Here is a 25,479-nt window from a genome sequence, read left to right as displayed (position 1 = left end):
CCTACAGTTATCGTGGTGACTCAAGTCCAGAATGGAGCTCCTGGCTACATTACATAGAAATCATTTTCTATTTATTACTAAACAAATTCAGTAGAGATTTCGTAGATTCAGCACACAACAAAAACGGTAAGTGTATTTTCATGCATATATTTTTAATACAGTACGGAATATTTATCTCGGTAACTTTTTCAGCTTTGTTCCATACATATAAATTTCACATACATGTCCTTTCCCATATTGGAGAAGATAAATAGTACTCAAGCTACAATTAAAGTTATATATTTCAAAATTAATACACATTTAGAAGGTCTGCGGAAATATTTAAATTCTCCATCTCTCGATACTCTTCACGAGTCTATGTGAAAGCTATTTCCTGTCGAATATTATTTTTCAATTCATCTAGGTTGTATGAGTTTCTTTTGTAAACTCTTTCCTTCAGCGTGCGCCAGAGATAATTACAGGTGTAATGTCAGAAGATCGAACAAGCCACAGATTATTAGTCTTTACTAGAGACCAGCACATTACGAAGAACATTTTTCCGAAGTATGAAACTTGTTTTGGAAAAAATATGAAATAAACATTTCAATGATAAAGTACCTTTGTTCCTAAACCATACGGAAAAGATTTACGTAATTATTTACAAGGTAGGCATTTTCAGATTAACTGTTTATGCTACATTTAAAGTGCCACAATAAAATATCCTGCAATAATTAATATTTGTAGAGCAGTTTTCAGTTTAATCGAATGGAAGAACTAAATAACTCATTTTTTTGTACTAAAGAGATGAAAAAAAAAATCTTACTTTCGATGAACTCAATACTGGTTACGATATAACTCAAGTAACTGTCATATATCTTATGGCTAAAGATTACACCTTCTGTCAGTTAATATTGTTTTGTATGATGAAAAAGATCTCTCCATATCACATGATATAATGGGAGCGTTCTTGCATCGTGCTACATTTCTACATTTTGCAGTTTAATACTTATGGTTTTTTTAATTTTATTGGGTTATTTTACGACGCTGTATCAACATCTCGGTTATTTAGCGTCTGAATGAAGTGAAGGTGATAATGCCGGTGAAATGAGTCCAGGGTCCAGCACCGAAAGTTACCCAGCATTTGCTCAGGTAACTTGTCCCGACCGGGATTCGAACCCGGGCCACCTGGTTTCGCGGCCAGACGCGCTGACCGTTACTCCACAGGTGTGGACAATACTTATGGTATCTTACAAATATTATATTCAAGAACATTACTGACTTCATAGAGTGTAATGGCTGACTTTGAGTTTTGAAGCGTTTCTTGGTGTCCTTATAATATCTGAAAAGTCCGTTCAGTGGTATGTAGACTATGAAATACTAACAGAAGAGGAAAAATCGTAAAAGATATGAAAAATTATGAAGACTTTTGAACATATGAATATTTTTGCGTAATTGTATTCTAGATAAAGTGAATCTTGACAATCCTTGTTTCCACACCTTTAGCAGATATGGTTTGGAATATTAAATTTCATATTTTGCCTGTCACTGTTAATTATCCTATCTTCAAACAGATTACGAATTCCCCGTAAAGATAGATTTAAAAAATAGTACAATTTATAGATGAATTTATATTATAACAATGAATTTTTATTCATTAACTTATCTTCTTGTTTGAGTGCACAGTTAATAGATGTATTAGGTTCGTTCCAACAAGCGGTTCATGGATCAGTTCATGTGCGGTTCCTGTACCATCTTATGCGCATGCGCTAGTTGAGCATCTGCTATGGGATTGAAACTGAACTGGACGCTGTTGGAACGCTTTCGCGGATCGTTATGTACTAAATCCAGAGATGCTATAACTGTGATCATCTTTGCTAAGAACGGGATGCTTAATTATTATCGTTTCGCAGCTAATTCTAATTGCAGAAAATATAATTTCGATCATTTTCTATAAAAAGATGACAAAAATTATGGAAGGCAAGAATTCCGCTAATTCAATGTCGTGTACTGGAGGACTCTCATCTAAAAATAGTTATTTTTTTAATTATTAATGTATGTACGTTATTTATTATACTTTTAATCAAAGCTGCATGTTGAAATTGTAATTAACTATTTCAATACCCAAACAATTTTCATTCCCTTTCTTTTTGACGAAAATTTAAATTAAATCTCTAGTTTTATTATTCGTCTGTACTGTCACTTTTCATCTTTAACCTCATTGACGTGAACAGTCGATCATGTCTTTCTTCAGTATCCAGGAGACGTTGGTGAGCTTATGCGCATGCGCGTCTTGGGTACTCTTCCGTACATGCCTCAATCCGCGGACTACTTCTGATCGTTCCGAACTCGTGTCAAAAGCTTGTTGGAACGCCCGACTGTAGTACATGTTTCCGGTTCAGGACTGGTTCGGATTGTGTTGGAACGCTTTTTCTGTACTGCGCATGCTCACGAGTTTACGGACGGTTCCTGACTGTTGTTGGAACGAACCTATTATCAGTCATAGTTGATTAGACTATAATCACAGTCTAGTATATACAGTCACGAAGCTTGAGTTGTGAGGGTGCTAGGAACAATAGACTGTGCCGATACTATTTCGCATTGTCTGTAATGAGGCGATATTAGCGATCCTAGTGGTTAGCAACTATCTATGGAAGCATTTTTATTACGTATTAAACTTCGCGACTGTATATACTAGACTATAACCGAAACATAAATGTCGTTAGTAACGTCATGAAACACTCATTGTTACGGACTCGTAAATTACTATAACCTATAAAAGAAAATTATTTGCCAACCTCAGTAGCCCTACTGAATTTTAATAATGTCACAGAACATCTAAACATATGTCCCATTTATAGAATGATCGAAGAGAAATTTACAACTTTAGGAACGTAATTTCTGAATAGATAAACGAAATGTAAGCTTGCGTTTAACGTTCCACATAGTTAAAAAGACAGTGAATCCAACCGAAATTTATCGTCTGAAAAACTATACTCATGAAGGTTTTCTTGGGTTAAATCGCATTCTATTCATTACTATTTAGTAGTTAATGTGTATTCACGATCATTCTTATTAACAGTACTATATGAACGTAAATTAAAAATATCCCTTAAAAATTATATATTTCAATCAAACATTAACTCCTAGTAGGGCAAAGAACGTAACCAGAATTGAATGCCATAATCAACACTTAGAAGCAGTAAAATGTAAACTCACTATCAAATTTCTCTACGCAGCGTTCGTAAATGTAACAGCAGAAAATCTTCATTTTGATAGCGTCAAGGAAACATTCGGTTTAGTGAATAACTTACCTATTACACTTGGAATTATTGACAAAGTTTTGTCTAACATAAACCATGAAGCTCATGATTCATACGGACTTTGATTCATTACTTACTCAAATATTCCGCTCTCAAACACAAAGTAGACTTTAACATTGACATTTATGTAAGTACTTGACAAAACTGGTTTAATCTACAACTGTTGTCCAAGTACTAACTAGAAACGGATAAAAATGTATTATCTAGATTCTAGAACATCACTTACTATCACAAAACGTGTTATAGAGCGTTCAGAGTTTAGAAAACATCATTGGGTATATAATTTAGGCATCTTCTTAGCGGACATCTTTCCTCATTGTAGTAAGAACTAAAATAAGTTATTTACGTATTTTATAAGGTATATAAAATAACCGAAGTAAATCTAAATATTATACTAAGTGTGGATGAAGAAAGAATAACGCGGAAATTGGTCAGAAAGAGGAAAAGGAATTGACTGGGTCATGCTGAGAAGAAACTGTCTCCTGATGGATGCACTGGAAGGAATGGTGAACGGAAGAAGAGTTCGGGGAGAAGAAGATATCAGATGATAGACGACATTAAGATATATGGACCATATGAGGAGGCAAAAAGGAAGGCAGAAAATAGGAAAGACTGGGGAATAATGGGTTTGCAGTGAAAGACCTGCCCTTGGGCAGAACACTATGAATGAATGAATAACTAAGCATTGCTTAAGTATAGATGCTTTATATTGCTTACAAATTAGCTAGTGACGTCAGGTAATGTTAATCAGTGTGTGACGTCGAAGAAGAATGAAACGTGTGAGTCAGCTACTGAAAGCCAAACAAAACAAAGTCGAAACGATCAGCTGTTGGGAGTAATACCAAAACGATTCAAGGAGCTGAAAAAGAAGAAAGAGCCGGGGAAGGGATCTGTGAGAAGGAGAAGATAAGAATGTTAAAAAATAAGAAACATTATGATTTAAGAAACTGGTGTGAAGAGTTCAAGTGAAAAAGGGAAGGGTCAAGGTTAACGGACTATTAGGAGTGTAGCCAAGAAAGTTTGTTACGTGGAAATGTTATGTTTTATTTAACGACGCTCGCAACTGCAGAGGTTATATCAGCGTCGCCGGATGTGCCGGAATTTTGTCCCGCAGGAGTTCTTTTACATGCCAGTAAATCTACTGACATGAGCCTGTCGCATTTAAGCACACTTAAATGCCATCGACCTGGTCCGGGATCGAACCCGCAACCTTGGGCATAGAAGGCCAGCGCTGTACCAACTCGCCAACCAGGTCGACTTGTTACGTGGACAAGTGTGGTGTGAGTGTGGTACATAGTTCTTGAAACGAGAATAAAAATTGAATAGAACTGAAATGGACAAAGAACAAAATAGTGAGTGAATCTTATTGTGGTGATTGTTATTATTATGTATAGGGGAGGATAGTATTAATTAGTCGGATATTAGAGAAATTTGAATAGTAGTCGTTAGAATAGAGAGGGTCGGAAATGTGTTAAGTTAGTTGTAGGAATATAATTTTGAGAACCGTTTAGTTTAGTATTACGTGAACAAGTATGGTGTGAATGTGGACGTTGTCTTGAAATGAGTGTAAATGACTGAATAGAAATGCAAATGGATCAAGAACAATAATAGGCCTATTGATATTTATATAATTCCACAAGTATTCTAGTAAATGCAATGTAATACATATTTTACACAGGTTCATCAGCCGTCTGCTCTTCAACATGGGGAAAAATTCATCCAAATTAATTTATTTCTCCGAGAGGCAATGCGTCACATGTAAAGTCCAGGTAAGTTATATTAACTTAGCAAAAAATAACTTTAGGAAAAGTCGAAACGACCAGCTGTTGGGAGTAATACCAAAACAAGAAAGTTTCTGTTTTTATTACCTTCCTATCATTTGTTTCTTTGTTTGTCAACATTTCAAACTGCAAATTCTTTGCGATAGTATAAAATATGCTTTGCGATCGTCATTTGTTTACCACAGAGATAGTCAACTGAAAATGGCGGCTCCTTTGAAACGTTTTGGTGAAACTAAGTAAGTCATGAACATTGTAATTGGGTTTTGTCTGTTATGTTCTAAGATAAATCAAAACATCTAGTGAGATTGCTGTTGATAAATAAATTTTTAAGTCTACAATTTGGAATTTCTCGTTAGAGATTTTTCCTTCTCCACTCTGTCCTAGAGTAGTGATTGAAAACATTTTTGCCATCACACTTTTCTAGCTGAAGAGGCGAATGAAACCGAAACAGAGAAAACGCAAAATCACAAATAGAGTTTACACTCTTTAAAACAAGTTGTGTTTTCGCAGACTATTGCCAAAGGGTTTATCCTTTGACTGCATTTTGGTATTAACCTTTGAAGTCTTTGGATTTTTCCTATGATACACAAAATGGGACGATATTCTTTTTACCTAGTTTGCGAATCTCCGGTTTCGAACTATTCGGTTCTCATCAGCATGACGAAGAAGTCGTGGAACGGCAATCTTGTCAGAAGTATTGCAAAAGCAAAGTCAAAAGGCGTAAGCCAAAAGACAAAGCAAAAACAATTGACAATTTTGCTAAGTAGATGGTACTACTTCAAAGCACTACTACTTCTCTAACGAGAAATTCCAAATTGTAGACTTTGATACACGTCCACAAATGCTATTGCTTTACCATTTGACTTACGTTTTTTGGCTTTGCTTTGCAAATAAATTTTTACTTTAATTTAGCTGAAAATTGTACTTATTTAGAAAAGGTAACAACCATTAATGTAACAAATGATAACGCCTTAGTTTAATTTGAGTAAAGTCTTTAACTTACTAATCTTTTATTTTTTTAACCAATTAGAAAATTGTGGATATTTTAATATTAAAACTCCTGCTCTCAACTTTTTTTGGTAATACCGGTACTAATCAATTATTAACACTTTTAAATTTTAAACTCATTTGGGTAACAATATTATTCACACCTGTCCCTCCTAGATTTTATCCCGATAATTCCTGCAAAATTTCATTTCACAGTGCACCAGTTAGGCCTATTTATATTTTGTATTTTCTTGCACTGTATTTCTTATATTTACATATATTTATTTTCTTCTTTCTTTTCAGAAAAATCTCTTGTTCAACGTCCTTTCAACTGAAGTGCTAGATCAACTGGAATGTCCTGTGTGCATGGAACTACTCCGGCCACGTATCTGCATTTGTAGGAATGGCCACAGTCTGTGTAGTCGCTGCAGACATCAAATTCCATCCTGTCCTATCTGTAGCGACGAGTTTCTCAGCATTTGTAACACACCGATGGAGAACATTACCACAGAACTAATTTATCCGTGCCCTAAAGAGTTTGAAGGTTGTAAAGCAAGACTTCAGTTTCAGAAAATGGAAGAACACAAGCTCGTATGTGCCTTCTTTGAACAGCTGTGCCCTTTCAATCTCCTCAGCGGAATCGATTGCAACTGGAAAGGTTTTTGGCCAAATTTAAAACAGCATGTATTTTCCGAACATGAAGGACAGCCGATAAGATTGAATCAAACATTAATTAATATCATAATTTCTTTTACTGAAAAGAAAAATGTGCAATTATTAATACTGAAAAATGATATAAAACACATCACGATGAAACTACTCAAATGCAACAGAGATTATGTAACATTTGAACTGACGAGCTTGGGCCATTTGCACCTGCTTGATACATGTGACTTCAAAATTAACTCTATCAAATTATGTGAAAGTTTTGAGGAGTGATATTTTATTTCAATAGAATTTTTCTTTCACTTTATTTCAACTTTTCACACAGTACATACTGTACATCATATAAAAATGATATGGAGATGTATTTAGAATTATTACTTATTAAAGTAAATTTGGTTAATTCTGAAATGTTCATGGGTGAATATTCTGAAATGGGTAAATGTATGTCCCAGCTGATTTAAGGAGTTTCTTGAAAATGTTAACTGATTACTTTTGCTTTTAATTAACTAACTCTCACATGTTTCAGTTGGAAACAAAGTATAAAAGGATTAATTTTAAAATTTATAATTAAAAAATAACGCCCAAACGTCAAATTGTAACTACGGTCCCTATGTCTCAACTACATTTTACTCTGTTTTACTAAGTTTTTCTCGGAATGTTTCGATTTGATTTTATTTCCTCGGTCAAGATTATAAAAATAAATACTTATGAAAGACAGGAATTGTTGTTTGTTTAATTCTGAAAGGACACAACTTTAACGTAAAGTTTGTCCCCAAAAGTTTCGTAACGCCGGTCCCTCGAAATAAAAGAGCTACACAAAAGACAATTTTGCTTTATGTGGTAAATTTTAACGGTTGGTAGTGATGAGAGGTCAACATGGCGCCAGTTGAAAAACTTTTCGTCCATTATCGTAATTTATTTTATTGGAAAATACAAAAATCATCACTGATGACTGAATGTTATGTTTTCTATTGGTAACACCGGTCCCAGGTGGCATTAAATATAGTTTGTATATACAAAACTTTCGTAGTATATGCAAAACAATACAATGTTTGTCGACTAAAAAATCTAACTTCCATGATATTTTTAACGATTTATTTTGTCAGAACTATTGCGGAAATTATACTAATTTGTAACAACGGTCCCTGTAACGTCGGTCCCTTTATTGTGGGATGAGGTTTCATTTAACATAAAATTACTAAATACTGGTGTATAAAGTAACTTCGAATATTATTTTATGTGATTGTTTATAGGAAAGAAAAAAAAAGTCTGATGATGAAAGTAGGAAATATGAAAGGGAGAAGATACGTAGGCAGAGGGCAAATATGACTGAAGAGGAGTTGCAGAAAAAAAGGAACTATGGCAAAGAATATAAAAAAAGAAAGAAAATAGCAGATATGACTGATCGTGAAAAAATAAATGTTCGAAGACAAGTGAAATCTGAAGTACAGAAGTTTAGAAGATACCTTAAACAATGGGCTGTAAGGGAAAGATAACAACAATCCCTTGGCTTTTTTTTTTAAAGAAAACCTCACATAATTTTTTTAAGCTCAACTGATACCAGAATCTTCAATAATAGGAGCAAATGTAATCAATGTGAGAAAAAAGTACACAATTTAATATAATATATTTTTTTCAGTTTTGTTATTCATATTTGCCCATTTCAGAATATTCACCCTCATATTCTGAATATGAATTTGTTCCACAATATCCTCAAATTTAAAGCTTGCATGTGTGAATCTGTGTGCGTGCGTATAGGGGAGACTCGGCTAATTTCGCAATATTAAAAAATAAGTCTATCATATTTTTATCAAAATGTCTATTGAAAAATATTATCAAGATATGTAGACATAGACGAAACCTTTTATTACCAAATGAGATAAAGAGATCTATTAAAATGTAAATATATTTAATTGTACATACATTACAGTTGAAAAAAAACTCGGGTAATTCCGCAACAGTGTGGATAAATCCCCAATAGGACTTGGTTAATTCCTCAGTAGTAAATAATTATGAAATACATTACGAAAGTAACATAAAAGGAACAATTTGTATGTAACAATGCTCACTTTATTCACAGCTGTGTAGCAAAACACGAAAAACAGCCAACTTTCGATGTTTCACTGTATTGCTGCAGAGGTGTCGACCAATATCCTTGATTTTTTTTCTTTAGCACTGCAGAGGACATGCCTCCTGCTGACAGCCTCTCAAAACTTACGTTCACGCTATTGTAAAGCCGCAGTAAAATCATATATGTACTACTGCGGAATTAGACGAGTTTCCCCTATGTACGTATGCAGTGTTGGCTTGGCTTTACGTGGGCGGGACTTGGGATAGGTCTTTATACTCAGGTATATGTGGCCCATTGTGCTCCCTATATTTGTGATGATTAGGGCTAGGATTTTGATGAAATTGCATCTTTTTTGTAGTAAGCCAGAAACATAGCCCCTTTAGTATTTATATGTTATGTGATAAACTGAGTGTTTTAAGACATATTTGTTAGGACATTTCTTTGCATTTTTTGCCTATTGCAACTCATAAGAGCATCTTTTGTGTTATTCGGATAATTTTTAGACATTTTCATTTAATTTTGGCCACAAATCCCCATTATTAATATAAAATAATGTTTATTTCCTTTGATATTTTGTCTACATATTTTGTCCATTAATACCCTTTATTTTTTACTGTGCTTAGCTATTTAACGACGCTGTATCAACTACGAGGTTATATAGCATCGATGGAGTTGGTGATAGTGATATGATATTTGGCGAGATTAGACCGAGGATTCGCCATAGATTACCTGATATTTCCTTACGGTTAGGAAAAACTTCGGAAAAACTCAACCAGATAATCAGCCCAAGCGGAATCGAACCCGCGCCCGAGCGCAACTCCGGATCGGCAGGCAAGCGCCTTAACCGATCGAGCTATGCCGGTGGCTAATACCCATTATTTTGCATATTATTTTAATCGTTTTTCTACACAAATATTGCCCTTTTAACGTAGTACACCCCATGTAATGGATCAGTTCAACCATCCCTTCAATATAAACTCCTCTATACTTGCTAATTCCGTATAAGAGTGGCCTTGTGATTGGCTACATGGAAACTACATCAGGTAAAATAATTAATTAAAGTGTACCACTTAGAAAAAAAATTGTAAAATTAAATAAACTTGAATGTTGGTACTAGAATTTAATTTAATTACTAGTCTAAATATTAAGTAGCACAAAACTCCTTTTCCTACTAAGCCAATTTCAGAATGTAAGATCAATTTTTATGGCATTTTAAGGGCATTTTTGAAAGATTTTTAGGTCGCAAATGCATTGTTTTAGAACTTTTTTTATGATTTATAGGTCATCAAAATCCTAGCCCTAGTGATGATTGTCCAAGGCCAACAGGAGGCCTGAGTGACAATCGTGAATCCGATGCTGCAAAGTGGACCATCCTGACTCAACACCTGAGAGAGCCAGGTCCTATTCACGAACGAGTAGAGGTCTAGTCTGATAAGTCCTTCCTAAATTAGTGTCGGAAACCTCGTACTAACCTCAAGATATCACCCCAGCCTGTTTTTGCTATTGCAGATGATAGATGAAATGAGGGGGAGGTGTAGAGTGTTAGTGGAGTGATAGAGGAAAACGGGAGTCCCCGATGAAAACTCTCTGTAGCATCTGCCTTGTTCACCAAAAATTGCATCACGATCTGGGTTAGGGTCAAACCCACCTGCAAGGAAGACCATCGCATTAGTATCTGAGCCACAGACGCGGTCAACGCTAGTATTATATTGTACTGTACCTTGCCTCGGAAGGCGTGTACAGAGGTTTGCTGCTGCGTTCAACTCCCGGTCGTAACCATAGGCCTATCCATTATATCAGGATTTCTGATACCATCGTTTATCTCATAATGTTTGTTCCCATTTGTCTTCACATTTTATTCATTATATGCAATGTTTCTCTGGCATCACTTATTGTGCTTCTATATTCGTACTTGCCTTACTTATTATGCTGGCTTCACTCACAAGCAAACATTCTCATTAGAGACAGATAAAAAAGTTAATTGTTTACCTTTCACCATGTTAATAATAACAAGTGCTTATACAAATTTTGACCACTCGAGCTCAACTACGAAGGCGTCCAGAAAGTAAGTCTGTCTGAGGCCGATTAATTGTCGAACTATTTTTCAACGTGTTCTCCACCGGAATTGAGATATTTGTCACACCATGGTATCAACTTTTGTATCCCTGTGTAGTAGACGTCTGCCGCCTGGAATCGGAATCAGTGTGTGACAGCCGTTTGCACCTCTCCGTTGATTCTATAGTATGACGAATGTCTCACTTCCGGTGGAAAATACGGTGCTAGAACTACGTTAGCTTTCGTGTTTGTATGAAAGGTATGAAAAATCAGAATCTTAAAAAAAAAAACAGAAATCTCTTTGCCCTGTCCTCAGATGCTTTAAAACTACAACTTCTATATCAATACAAATTTTATCCATTTAAGTCAAAGACGGGTGAATCGGATTGGAGGGCTAATCGGATCAGTTAATTATAATTTGGATTCCTATAGATACTGGTGTGTTACCGGGTGTACTACCCTCTGATGTCAAAGAATGGAAGTAGCTGATTTCGATTAATGTAAGCAGAGCTTGTGTGCACGATTTCCTGCTGAACAGTACTACTACTTCTTAGAAGTGAGAGGTAGGCCTACTTACATGAGTCCTCTAGAGTCATAACTCACAATATAAAGAAAATATATATTTATTCTTTAATAATAATTCATAATCATATAAGACGAACGATTTTACTTAAAAACTACAATTAATATTTATAATTATAGGCATAATAGGTGTCATACCTGAAATAATTATTACCAAATGTTAATTAGTGAGATATACTGTAAGTTTTTGCTTAATTGCCAGAAAACAATTCTTTGAAAATTGTGTGTTATGTATGATTCTAGAGGACTCACATTAATTTAAGCAATTTCTTAATTTTTACGTTACATTTCACTTTAACTTCAAGAAGTTGGTATAATATATTTTGTAGAAATAAAATTCAGAATCTTTTGATGCTATAACCAGACATTTCACTGTTCTTTCTGTATTATCAGTACTACCAGCATCAAAATATAACTTTCTCTTCAGATTGATTTGTGAAAGGGGGTGATTTGAACTAGTTACTTCTGCATTAAAAACAATGGATGTTTTGTCTTCTATTCTCCGAGTAAATACCCGGAGAAGAAAGAGTCTACATGAAAGGTGATGGATGATGTGGTCAGGCTTTAAAAGCTGTTAGAGTTGGTATGTCCATGCAAAGAGAGAAAAAACAGTTTCATGTTGCATACAGTTGCGTTGAATGTAAAAATCAAGCATCATCATCATCATCATCATCATCATCATCATCCTTCACGAATTAGGCCTCTGTAGACCTGTTTCGGCCCCATCTAGCAGTCTTCTAAAAGGTCTTCCTGGTCGACGATGTCCTCTAGATTTATACTGCATCATAATTTTTGGGATTCTTGAATTTTCCATTCTTCTTACATGATCTAGCCAATTTAATTTGTATCTGCTGATTTTTTCTTCTACTGACTCTACTTCTAATTGTTCTAAAATTTCTTCATTCCTTTTTCGGTCTAAAAGAGTATATCCTGCTGTCCTCCTGAAAAATTTCATTTTCGTTGCTTTGATTCTGTTCATGTCTTTTTTCTTTAATGTCCAAATCTCGCTTCCGTATAAAAGGGAGGGTAATGCTAGTGTATTATATATTTTTATTCTTGTAGATTTTTATACTAATTTAACTTTTAATGTATTGTTTATTATTCATAGAATTTGTGTAAATTTGGTAATTTTCTCGTTCACATCTTTTTCATTTTGATAAAATATTTCACAACCCAGATAATTGAAATTTTGTACTTATTCGAGGCATTGGTTATTGTGTATTACCTTACTTCTGACTGGGTCTTGTCCTAAAAATGCCATTACTTTTGATTTTTGTGCTGAAATTTCCATCCCAAAATCTTTTAATGTTTTATTTAATGTATATAATCCTCTTTGTAAATTATCCTCTGAATTGGAAATTATGACTTGATCATCGGCATAGAGCAAGGTATTTAATGTTAGAGCACTGGTTATTTTGATTCCTGATGTGCAGATTTGGTTCCATTTTAAAATAATTTCATTTATATAAATATTAAATAGAGTTGGTGATGGTGGACTACCTTGTCTAACTCAATTATTAACTAATTTTCTTTCGGATATACAGTTATTTATTTTGACTATTACACTCTTACTACGTCATACTACTTTTGACCAATAAAACGGTACGAAAGGACGTATTTCAACCAATCATGGCTGCTTATCGCACAATTTTATCGCGTCCCTAGCATTTGTTTAATTTTATCGCGTCCCTAGCATTTGTTTCTTTGTTTGCCAACATTTGAAACTGCGCTGGTCTGGACGTCAAAAAAAAAAAAAAATATATATATATATATATATATATATATATATATATAATTACAAACTACTCCAGTCGATGCACAGCAGTTTCAAATATGACTCGCATTGGCATTCAAGAACAAGAATTAATAAAAATCACTGATCATACCTATGTATCTTCTGAAATCCGATTTACAAATAAATGAAGAGCACCATTCGGAAATCCTGAATAAGTTGAATACACCATGTAGGCCTAAATCAACAAATTCCACTTCTATTACGCACACGTCCAATATAACATCAATTGAACCACCAACCACATTCAAATTTGAAAATTGTACATTCAATAATTATTCCTTTTAAAATTATTCATTCGGAAATTCTGAATAAGTTGAATACACCATGTAGGCCTAAATCAACGAGTTCCACTTCTATTACGCACACGTCCAATATAACATCAATTGAACCACCAACCACATTTAAATTTGAAAATTGTACATTCAATAATTATTCCTTTTAAAATTATTCATGTTTATTTTTTATGTCATCGTCATTAATTAAAACTTTTCTAACACTTGTGTATATTAGTTAGGTTATGTTATAGCTTCTGCTATATGATATTATGGATAGTCACGTATCAGAGATTGTTTAATATTAAGATTTATTGAAAATCATCTGTCAAGTGACGTTGATTACTGGGATTCGGATAATTGAAGTGGAATGTTGCATTTTAATAAAAATGAAACTGAATCAACAAAGCCTTCTTGACTAGTAACATTGCCATCATGTATAATAGATCGAGAACTTCTCGACGAGAAGGCATTGCTCACTACTGCCATCTAGCATGCATCTAGCGTAATATTTGTAATGTTGAGATGGTACAATAATACATTTGAAGACAGTTGTATTTTCGTAAGTCAATTAATATTTTATTGTATTGGAGTACTTCGTTACATCTAATCTTTATATACTTTCTTCTAATCGTGTAATAGTCAATTAAATCCCACTCGAGTTTTGATTTTCTCTAGATAAATCAAAACGTCTAGTGAGATTACTGTTGATACTTATTTTGCTGTCTGTGTAAATTTCTATTATATCGCAATTTGATATTACTAAGAGTATAGTTTGATATTTTTGCCAAATTAATTAAATATATTGAAGGTTTCACTGAGTTTCTTTACAATTCGATTAGGTCGCAAGACATCAGAAGTAGATTCGGATAATTTCCCTCCTAGAACATAGTGAACAAATTGTAATAATTTTTTTACAAACTCAACTTAAAATAGAGAGTATTAGCTTCAATTGACAAAAATGACAAGAAAATATTTTCATTGCACATTTAATGAGATATTTTCAAAAATGTAATCCTGTTCACCAGTCGTTACCTCACATAATAAAATAATGTATAATAATCATAATTATTTTAAAATATTTACCATATCAGATGGCCTAGATCTAATACCACGTATGTAGTATTCTTACTGATTATTTTGCTTTTTATTGGTTCAAATACATAGAATGTATAAATAATAAACAATTTTATGTCTCCCCTGGAAAGTTTTGAAAAATCACATACGTGGTATTAGAAGTAACACTAACAACTCTGCATTTTCAAAATATCTTTTTGATAAATTTACAAACATCTTAAATGGTTTTTTCAAGTTGATTTCAGAAATGACTTCCTATCACGTCAGAATTTTACACAAAATAAAATTGGAGTTCATATTTTATAATTTTTAATATCATCATCCCACAGTTTAGCCTCGGCTTCATTATAATTTTTAATAACTCAACACAAATACTCGAACAACATTTTTTGATAAAAGAAAAAAATACTGATGGTAAACAAATATTGAAAATTCTCCTAACATATGTCCTAATAATTCCTTCACGACTGAAATACTCATAAATAACGAAACAAAGTTGTAAGACTACACCTAAAATTTCAATAACCACCGGTTGTTCTGTACGGTTGTGAAACTTGGACTCTCACTTTGAGAGAGGAACCGAGATTAAGGGTGTTTGAGAATAAGTTTCTTAGGAAAATATTTGGGGCTAAGAGGGATGAAGTTACAGGAGAATGGAGAAAGTTACACAACGCAGAGCTGCACGCATTGTATACTTCACCTGACATAATTAGGAACATTAAATCCAGACGTTTGAGATGGGCAGGGCATGTAGCACGTATGGGCGAATCTAGAAATCCATATAGAGTGTTAGTTGGGAGGCCGGAGGGAAAAAGACTTTTGGGGAGGCCGAGACGTAGATGGGAAGATAATATTAAAATGGATTTGAGGGAGGTGGGATATGATGGTAGAGACTGGATTAATCTTGCTCAGGATAGGGACCAATGGCAGGCTTATGTGAGGACGGCAAATGAACCTCCGTGTTCCTTAAAAGCCAGTAAGTAAGTAAGTACAATAGAAAAATAAACAAATAAATTGTACCTTAAATTCACAGGGATTTCAAGGTCATACAAAGATACAAAGAAGCAACAGTTATGCTGATGTACGTAAAGACTTAAAGATCTTTGCTGTAAAAATTTCCTCACAAGAAATTAATCCCCTCCTCGAATATAATAATGCTCCCTGCTATCAATTTTGTAAATAAACGTACATCAGCTATGCAACACACTGTACCTGAAGTGCACCGGGATTTCAAGGTCAGACAATGACATAGAGAAACAACAGTACAGATCTAAATGCCTGTACTGCAAAAATTCCCACTCAACAATTAATTCCGTCCTCTAATATAAGGCTCTCTGTTATCAATAAATTTTGCGAAGTAAACTTGATTCTCTAGAGAAGGAACTGTCCGTCAGTCAAAACACAAAACAACTATGTAGGTCTGGAACAGTTACAAAAATTTGATATGAAAGGTCATTAGTTTTCAGTTATCAAAAAACCATGCAGATTTGTGTATTATTTGTATTATTTTTATTATTAGTGATATTGTTGTATTGTTGTTGGGTGGCACATTACACTGGTCAACAATGATTTTGTTAAATGTGTAATTTCAGCTGTTTCTTATGTAATTTCATCTGCTGATTCCAAAAATGAAGTAAGAATTTTTCTGCCACCCACTATTTTTGTGTAATGTTAGAAAAATTGATTTATTTTTATTGCTATATACAGTCCTTAACATGCCAATCGAAATAAAATATTTCAGATATTTCATTTTATTGCTTTAACAATTATTACCTATAACTTTAGATCACTGTTGCTTGTGAAGTCAATTCATAAACATTAATTTAGTCCATCATCAATCATAAGACTGCGAGAGTTAGTATTAATTCTCAGTTGAATTGGAACTTACATTTATGAAACAAGTTTCATAACCCATATTCTCTTTATCCTAATTTTAAGTGTGGTAAAAGTATCTTAGAAAGTGAAATGTAAATCACAAACAATTTTTGTGGCGTTTGTGGTTAATTAACTTTAAAAGCACACAGGTGAATTTTACTACATTAGTTAAAAGAGCTTACGAGTGTTCCTTTGATTGAAAATTACATGAGGACAGGAACTGGGCCCCTGAAATCTACTGTGCTTCATGTAATTTCATTAGTCTAACTGATTGACTATCAAGATCCCGTCATATGCCTTTTCCAATTCCAATGATATGCCGGGAACCTAAGAATCATTCAAAAGACTGTTACTTTTTAGGAACCACAGATCAGAAGATTACAGGGAACTTGTCAGCGAGCTGATTCAGAATTATAATGTAGGGGTGTCATGTATCTCTCTATATAACTTCTTGGATTCTTATCTATTTTTTCTTTCCTCATAACCTTGGGATTTGTTACAAGGCACCAATACTGGAAAAGTCTGAAGTACATTTCATATAATTACTCAAAAACCCTGGGTGATAGAGAAATTTTGAAAGCAGATCTGAAATCAGCACCAAAAATGCTATAAGAATCACACATTATTTACCTGTTAACAAAAAATACGTTTAATTTTGTTGACAAGAGTTATTATTGATAAGAAATACATAAAAATAATGCGTTATTATTAAGTTATGTTAATAATAAATGTTATGTTTTTATTTAACGACGCTCGCATCTGCAGAGGTTATATCAGCGTCGCCGGATGTGCCGGATTTTTGTCCCGCAGGAGTTCTTTTACATGCCAGTAAATCTACTGACATGAGCCTGTCGCATTTAAGCACACTTAAATGCCATCGGCCTGTCCCTGGATCGAACCCGCAACCTTGGGCATAGAAGGCCAGCGCTATACCAACTCGCCAACCAGGTCGACTTATTATTATTATTATTATTATTATTATTATTATTATTATTATTATTATTATTATTATTATTATATACATCTGATGTATTTCGACTTCGGTTCCCCACAAAGAATTTGTATCCCTTATACTGTAGATATCGGTGTTTACCGTCTGTCTTATATTGTGAACACCGGTAGTGGACTTTCACCACGCTATTATGCGTTGTCTAAATGTTGGACTCTACGAGATACATTTTGTAATTGTTTGTATAATAACCAATAATGCGTATATCGCTATACACAGCTCAATTCATTTCTGCTAATACAAAGATAGTTTATTACGAGTGAATAACCTGAATGCTTGGGGATAAATCTGTGCCGCAATAGAATAGAATTTTCCAACATGAAACAAACTACGATTTACAAGAGGAACTCAAAGCTGTTCAGTTAACTAAAGAACCTATCGACTTTACAAGCAGGTAAATTTTTGTAATTTTATTTATTTTTAGTTTTCCTTACACTTACTTAATTACAAATGGCTTTTAAAGAACCCGGAGGTTCATTGCTGTCCTCACATAAACCCGCCATCGCTCCCTATCCTCTGCAAGAGTAATCCAGTCTCCATCATCATATCCCACCTCTCTCAAATCCATTTTAATATTATCCTCCCATCTATGTCTCGGCCTTTCCAAAGGTCTTTTTCCCTCCGGCCTCCCAACTAACACACTATAATATGCATTTCTTGATTCGTGCTACATGGCCTGCCCATCTCAACCATTTCGATTTAATGTTCCTAATTATGTCAGGTGAAGAATACATTGCGTGCAGTTCTGCATTGTGTAACTTTCTCCATTCTCTTGTAACTTCATCCCTTTTAGATCCAAACATTTTCCTAAGAACCTTATTCTCAAACACCCTTAATCTCTGTTCCTTTCTCAACGTGAGAGTCCAAGTTTCACATCCATACAGAACAACCGGTAATATAACTGTTTTATAAATTCTAACTTTCAGATTTTTTGACAGCAGACTAGATAACAAAAGCTTCTCAACCGAATAATAACACGCATTTCCCATATTTATTCTGCGTTTAATTTCCTCCCTAGTGCCATTTATATTTATTACTGTTGCTGCAAGATATCTGAATTTTTCCACCTCTTCGAAGGATAAATCTCCGCTTTCAGAAATGTCCGAGTAAAGTAGTATGTGTTTGACATAGGCCACTTCCTTGAAGAGGAAGGTAGAGTTTATATTATATTCGCTTAAAAGTCTTTTTTTTTTTTTAGTACTAAGTTTGGGCTAATATAAGTATTTCGTAAGAAATGTCTAGATATGACAAAAACCGTACAAAGTCATTATAATACAACTATCATAGTTCAAATTAGTGTAATTTCTACACAAATTTAGCAATCAAGATTAACTATGCGGCTGTAGATTGTGTTAGAACGGAATTTCATTATTACTTGCAAAAACACATATGCTTCTATTGTCTTTATGTATCAATTAAGTTTCGGATAATTAACAAAAGGTAGTTAGCCGTACGGCTTCTTTATAACATATAGCTAGAGCCCGCGTGTTCGGTAAAATGCCTTTGTTACTGGGTGGAAGCAAATCATTATTTTTATAGATATAAATGTGATTCGGGGTAAATTAAAGTGATAGGGCCAATTTTTATTTTGCCTTTTTAAGGTGTTTCTTACTAACTCAATAATAAATTCCTTTCTTGTCATTTTAAAGCAATATTTCTTGTTTATTTGCAATTTTCTAATTAATTGTAATGTAATGTGTATGAAATTTAAATGAAACAATGACTAACTTTACTTACAGTGTTGCCAATTCAGCGGTTTTCCCGCTATATCTAGCGTTTTTCGGCGTTAGTTTAGCGGAGGGGTCGTCAGCACAGAGCACGCTGGGGCTAGCCTCTCTTACCCGCGGAAAACGCAGTGCACTAGGGTGCACTCCGTAGCTGCTAGCGGGTATGCTCTCTATCTCTCCCTGTTGCACGACAGTGCACACGGGACGGCACCGAGTACACATTGCACATTTCAGATAGTGTTGACGAACACTGGTTTAGCGGATAATATTTGTGTTGCTGATATAGGGATTTAGCGGGTATTTTTAGCTCTCACAGCGGCAAAATAATATAATTTTACATTGACAATATAGCAATTTAGCGGTTTCTGCATGGCTTCACAGCGGATTTTTAAGAATCGAGTTGGCAACACTGCTTTACTAACAATAATAAATAAAAGTAATTTATTTCGGTGCTTAATCTGCTAATACATCCTCTGATTGAGGTTCTGGCCATTATCTCCTGGCTTAGCTGCTTCATAAATGGCGCTTTCTTGGTATCACTTGTGAGGTTCAGACCTGTCTTCGGACAGTTGACTAAACAACATTCTGCTAATAATCATGCTTTAATACTATTGGTGTAATATGAATAATGATCGACAATCCACAGTTACAAATATAATGTCATGTCTTCACGACACCAACAATTAGCTTTAGGCTATAATTTTAAATATTAAGCCCGTTCTCATAGAAGTTGTCACGCAGCATTTACAATTGTTTGCTTTCATATTTTCAAATCTTACTGTTACAATTTTGCGCTACACGTGTTTATTATTGTAGGAGAAAGAAATTTGAGTGTGGAACAGTCAGTTATTGTCGTGTGACAGAAGGTATATGATCGGTTACCTCACTGTTGCCAACATATCGCCCTACAATCTCGCTAACTTTTCAGCAAAAAGTAGCTTAATTTCTCCAAAGTTTGTAAAAAAAATTCCCAGAAATGTCGCTAAAAATTAATAATAATAAAATCACTAAATAAAAATAAGAAAAACATACATATGCAGAGAAAAATATAATTTTCTCGTCGTCACTTCTTTTGTGAAGTCTGGTTATGTTGTTGACGGCTGTGATGTTGAGGTGGTAGGCTGTGGGAACAGCTGATTGTGAATACACTGCATTTGATCCAGTCATTGACGCTACACTTTCTGGCTAATTGTAAGTGTGGAAATTTTCACCTAAGCTTTGACCATAAACTTTTTGTGAAATCTAACACTTCTTAAATCTATAATAAAATATATTAAAACCAGAAAAACTACAAAACTGCAATATCATTTGCTTCACAAGAACTGTCGGCACAAAATTCCAAAACTCAACTGCCAGGGTCAGTTCGAAGTGGAAAATCTCCGCATTGCGGGGAAGAACAAGATTACATTAGCTGCGGCTCTCGACTCGTAAGTTGCCACCGCTTACGGGTGTTGGAACAGTAGCATTGAGAGAGAGACCTAACCCGTGGGAATCATCGAATCAGCATCTTTCACCCCTGATCACTGATCACAAATATGTGAACAGGGTTTTCACGGATGAATCATTCACCCATGCCTCTTCTAAAACTAAGAAGTGCATGACTTCAGTTGAATGTTTTAACTTCAAAGAAGTAAAAAAGTGGAAGAATATAAAAATCAGCAGAAAAGTCGCTAATCGTATTTTACAAAATTTTTCGCCGAGACTGATTCAAAATTCCCTAGATTTAGCGACTTCTTGCTACATATGGCAACACTGGGTTAGCTACTCGTAGAATGCATAAATTCAGTAAACCATTGAAAAGTAAACTTCATGCTTACGTTAGTGAATTTGGTGCCCATGTGTTTTCAACCGATAGAACAGTTTTGTTATGTAAGGTTTGTGAAAGACAGTTAATCACGAAAAAAAGGATGTCATAAGTCAACATGATGTGTCAAATACGAAGTAAAAATGTGAGCTATGTTGATATCATTTAAATGTATTACTAGAATATATTATACCTTTTTAAAATTCATAATGTCTTTTTCAAACTATATTGTGCTTTTTTTACGTTTTTATTGCCTTTTTTGCTTGCCTATTTTTGTTATAAATGTCTAATCATCCGGGCTCTACATATATAGCCTATATTTCAAGTTTGAGAAAATGGTTTGAAATCTTCAAACCAAAACTGCTTTGGTGCAATATTGTTATGAATATGGTATGAACTTCACAGTCGAATTAAGAAAATTTCAAACAAAAATGCTTCTGAGAGACGGCCTTTGTATCGTGCATTAATTATCAATGTTGAGGAAATGGTCCAGTTCATGATAAAATAAATTGAAATAATAATAATAATAATAATAATAATAATAATAATAATAATAATAATAATATTTGTTTGTTTGTTTGTTTGTTTGTTTGTTTATTTATTTATTTATTTATTAAATATAAATAGATCATTTTCTTAATTAATAACCGTGTATATCTCCAATAAATGATTCCTTAGCATCGCCACAGTTACACTTGATTGTACTTGTCACTAGAAAGTTATTGAAATTTATATTTTCCCCGCCATTCATAAAATATTTTGATATCATACCTCTTGCACAAAAGGAGAGATCTATAACTGAAACTCGATTAATATATTTCAGTATTATTTGTATTTATCCTGGTAATAATGAACAGTTTGACTCGTAGACATTGTTTTTACAGCATTAACTTCCCATGATTGTACGAGAAGATTCGAAGAGAATGGCAGTAACGTAGACTTTCAGCTCCCCACTACTACCATTAATGCACAACACAATGTCAATACGGCGGTTGCTGTCGTCTGCGATACAGCGAACTTTTCTGTTGATTTTCGAGTTTGTCATTTTTTCCGGTTATTATATGCTTATTTAAGTTGTGTTAACTCTCGCTAGTGGTTTTATATTTCATTTTATCCGTCTTAGTATTTATTTTATTATTGTAAATATTTTTGTTTTATCACTATTATTATTATTATTATTATTATTATTATTATTATTATTAATTATTTTGTATTACAATCTTTGTATAATTTCTGTCACGATTATTCTATTATTATTATTATTATTATTATTATTATTATTATTATTATTATTATTATTGTTACTATTATTTTATATCATCAGCATTATTATTTGAACCCTGTAAAATTTATGTAGACTACTGGACTGTACCCGAGCACGAGCATATGCTCATTTCGGGTATCTATCCAAATGTAAATTCAAATGTAAATTGTAAATAAATTGTAAATTGTAAATTTATTTATTTATTTGTTTGTTTGTTTGTTTGTTTGTTTGTTTGTTTGTTTGTTTGTTTGTTTGTTTGTTTGTTTGTTTGTTTGTTTGTTTGTTTGTTTGTTTGTTTGTTTGTTTGTTTGTTTGTTTGTTTGTTTGTTTGTTTGTTTGTTTGTTTGTTTGTTTATTTATTTATTTATTTATTTATTTATTTATTTATTTATTTATTTATTTATTTATTTATTTATTTATTTATACTTTGCCAGAAATAAAACAAGCTGATTTATTTGCAATGGTACGAGTTAATAATAATTACAGACTAATATTTAAAGAACACTCAAATATTGATGTGGTTATAAAAGCACAACTTGAGTAAAATAATGCAAACATTGCTAAATAATAATTATAAAATAATATAAGGCTTATAAGTTAGACTCAATGAATATGCAAATAGTAAGTGAACCAATATTACAAATTAACAATTACAAATTCAGACATAAATTATAACTATACAACACTGAGGGATATTACATAATACTTACACAAGGAAGAATTAAATATGAATGAGGAAGAAAGCAAACATACTTTCAGAAATAGTGAATAAAATATGTACTAACAATGTATAGAATTAAACTGATGATTTATAATTTCAATGATAAAAGTACATAAAACAATCGTGATAAGATAAAGTAAGGTATGGGAAAATTAAATCTGAAATTATGTGCTTTACCACTGGTCACGTGTTTGTATAATTCACTTTTAAATTGCAATATCGTTCCACAGTTCCTGAGGGAGCTAGATAGGGAGTTTCAGAAACGAACTGCTGATGCTGTGAAAGAAGAAGAATAGTGAGCTGTTTTATGACAAGGCATAGATAATAAAATATCATTTTTAGAAAGAACGAGTGCACAGACTGTGATATGAGGACAAGAAATTAAAATGCACTGAGAGATAGGCGAAGAAGTGTTGATGATGCGATACAGGAAACTTAGTGAACGGATAAATCTTCGGTCCTGTAATCTTACCCATTGGAGCGTTTCGAGGGAAGGTGTAATTTAGTCGTGTTTGCGGATGTTGCAAATGAAACGTATACAGACATTATGAACGCATTTGAATGTTCGGGCTGAATTGGAATTTAAATCTGCTAGTAGAATGTCACATTAGTCAAAATGTGGCTTCATCAGTGTTCCTATAGGTCTATTTAATTGAGAAGGTAGAAAATTGTTCAGGCGATTTATTGAATGTAGAATGGAGAAGATAATATTAAAATGGATTTGAGGGAGGTGGGATATGATGATAGAGAATGGATTAATCCTTCTCAGGATAGGGACCAATGGCGGGCTTATGTGAGGGCGGCAATGAACCTCCGGGTTCCTTAAAAGCCAGTAAGTAAGTAAGAAAGTAAGTAAGTAAGAATGTAGAAGACGGTCTTATATGTATGTGTGACTTACGTAAACTTCTGAAAATATGTTCTTATAAACTGCGAAATATGGTGTTTGAATTGATAAAACCTAATTATGAAAAAATGATAATATTTATCATTACGTATATTAGCTCAGATAAAAATATTGAAAAAGGCATTATAAATTTTTAAGAAGCATAATATATTTCAACAATAAATTTAAATAACAACATAACTCACATTTTTACTCCGTAGGTGACACATGTTGACTTATAAAATACTATTTTCTATGATTAACTGTCTTTCCACAAACCTTACATGACAAAACTGTGCTATCGGTTGAAAACACATGGACATCAAATTCACTAACGTAAGCATGAAGTTCAGTTTTCAATGATTTACTGAATTTAGGCATTCTATGAGTAGCTAATCGATCTTATACCTTCTGTCACCCGACAATAACTGACTGTTCGTCACTCAAATTCCTTTCTCCTACAATAATAAACACGTATAGCACAAAATTGTAACAGTAAGATTTGAAAATATGAAAGCAAACAATTGAAAATGTTGCGTGACAACTTCTATGAAAATGGTTATCTCGAATATTGTGGTCAAATGAAACCTACTTTAGGCCTATTTCCAATGATGGGGTAAATACGCGACTGTAAAATATGGACAACATACAGTCCAAGTACACAAGCTAAATCTCATTCTTAACACATTCCATAGCTACAGAGTTAATTTGATACCATCCTAGCATTATAAACAGGTAGTTACTATATCCAATAGCCTATCGTGCGTAATGGTCTTATTATAGCACTCGTGCCAATAAAAGCAATGACGTATTCGCTATGACGTAATACCGGAACGCTTGCTATCTTGCTTACTTCTACGCGTGACATAACAAGAAATGAAATGCAGAACAGAAGATAACGTAACATTTGTTTCCAATCTTTAACAATTTTGTATCACTTTTTTAATATCACATAAAACAGTTCTGTGTTTAAGAGAAACTATATCAACAAAATAAAGGAACATTTATAACAAAACTTGCAATTTCTCTTTATTCAGTGTCAATGCCAGGAGCAATTAATCGATACAAACATATGAAGACTCTGTCAGCTATGGATCCCGAATTTCTTTCTTAATTTATTTCCTACAATTTATAATGCTAAGATGCCATAAAGTGTTGTATCCAGCTCGTGGATAATCTTATTATGACATTCGTGAAAATTGTCGCACTCACCATCGTCCGTGCGACAAACATTCACTCATGCCATAATCATCAAGATTATCCACTTTTTGCACAAATAACTATTATTGTCCACTAATGGCAGTCAAACGAACTTCAACAAAATTAGTTACCTACTTTGTAATAACACTAGCCTACACGTTTCATGTAATTTTGCACCATATCTGCTTAGTTATCATCAATATCATCATCATGAATCAAAAGAAACTCTGAACCTAGTCATTCTCTTGCGATCTAAAAGGATTGATCAATTGACTGTTGAAGATTGCATTTTAATATTATACATTAATATTTGATGGCATTTATTTTTATTTTTATCTTTTTAATTAATATAACGTCCATTTTTTTCGATTTTAATGTAGCCTATGTTTTTCTCCTGATTATGAAGGTTAA

The 25,479-nt window shown here is 33.5% G+C and overlaps 1 long non-coding RNA gene across 1 annotated transcript; it reads left to right on the top strand.

Moving 5' to 3' along the window:
* Window positions 1–7,097, top strand: LOC138698235 (uncharacterized). The gene is made up of 3 exons (XR_011331781.1): window positions 1–126; window positions 4,978–5,068; window positions 6,371–7,097. It is a non-coding gene; the product is annotated as an uncharacterized lncRNA (long non-coding RNA).
* The last annotated feature ends 18,382 nt before the right edge of the window (window positions 7,098–25,479 follow it).

Source organism: Periplaneta americana, chromosome 4, assembly GCF_040183065.1.
Source record: "Periplaneta americana isolate PAMFEO1 chromosome 4, P.americana_PAMFEO1_priV1, whole genome shotgun sequence".
In the NCBI taxonomy this organism is placed as follows: Eukaryota; Metazoa; Arthropoda; class Insecta; order Blattodea; family Blattidae; genus Periplaneta; species Periplaneta americana.
This window is presented reverse-complemented; position numbering and strand designations above follow the sequence as displayed.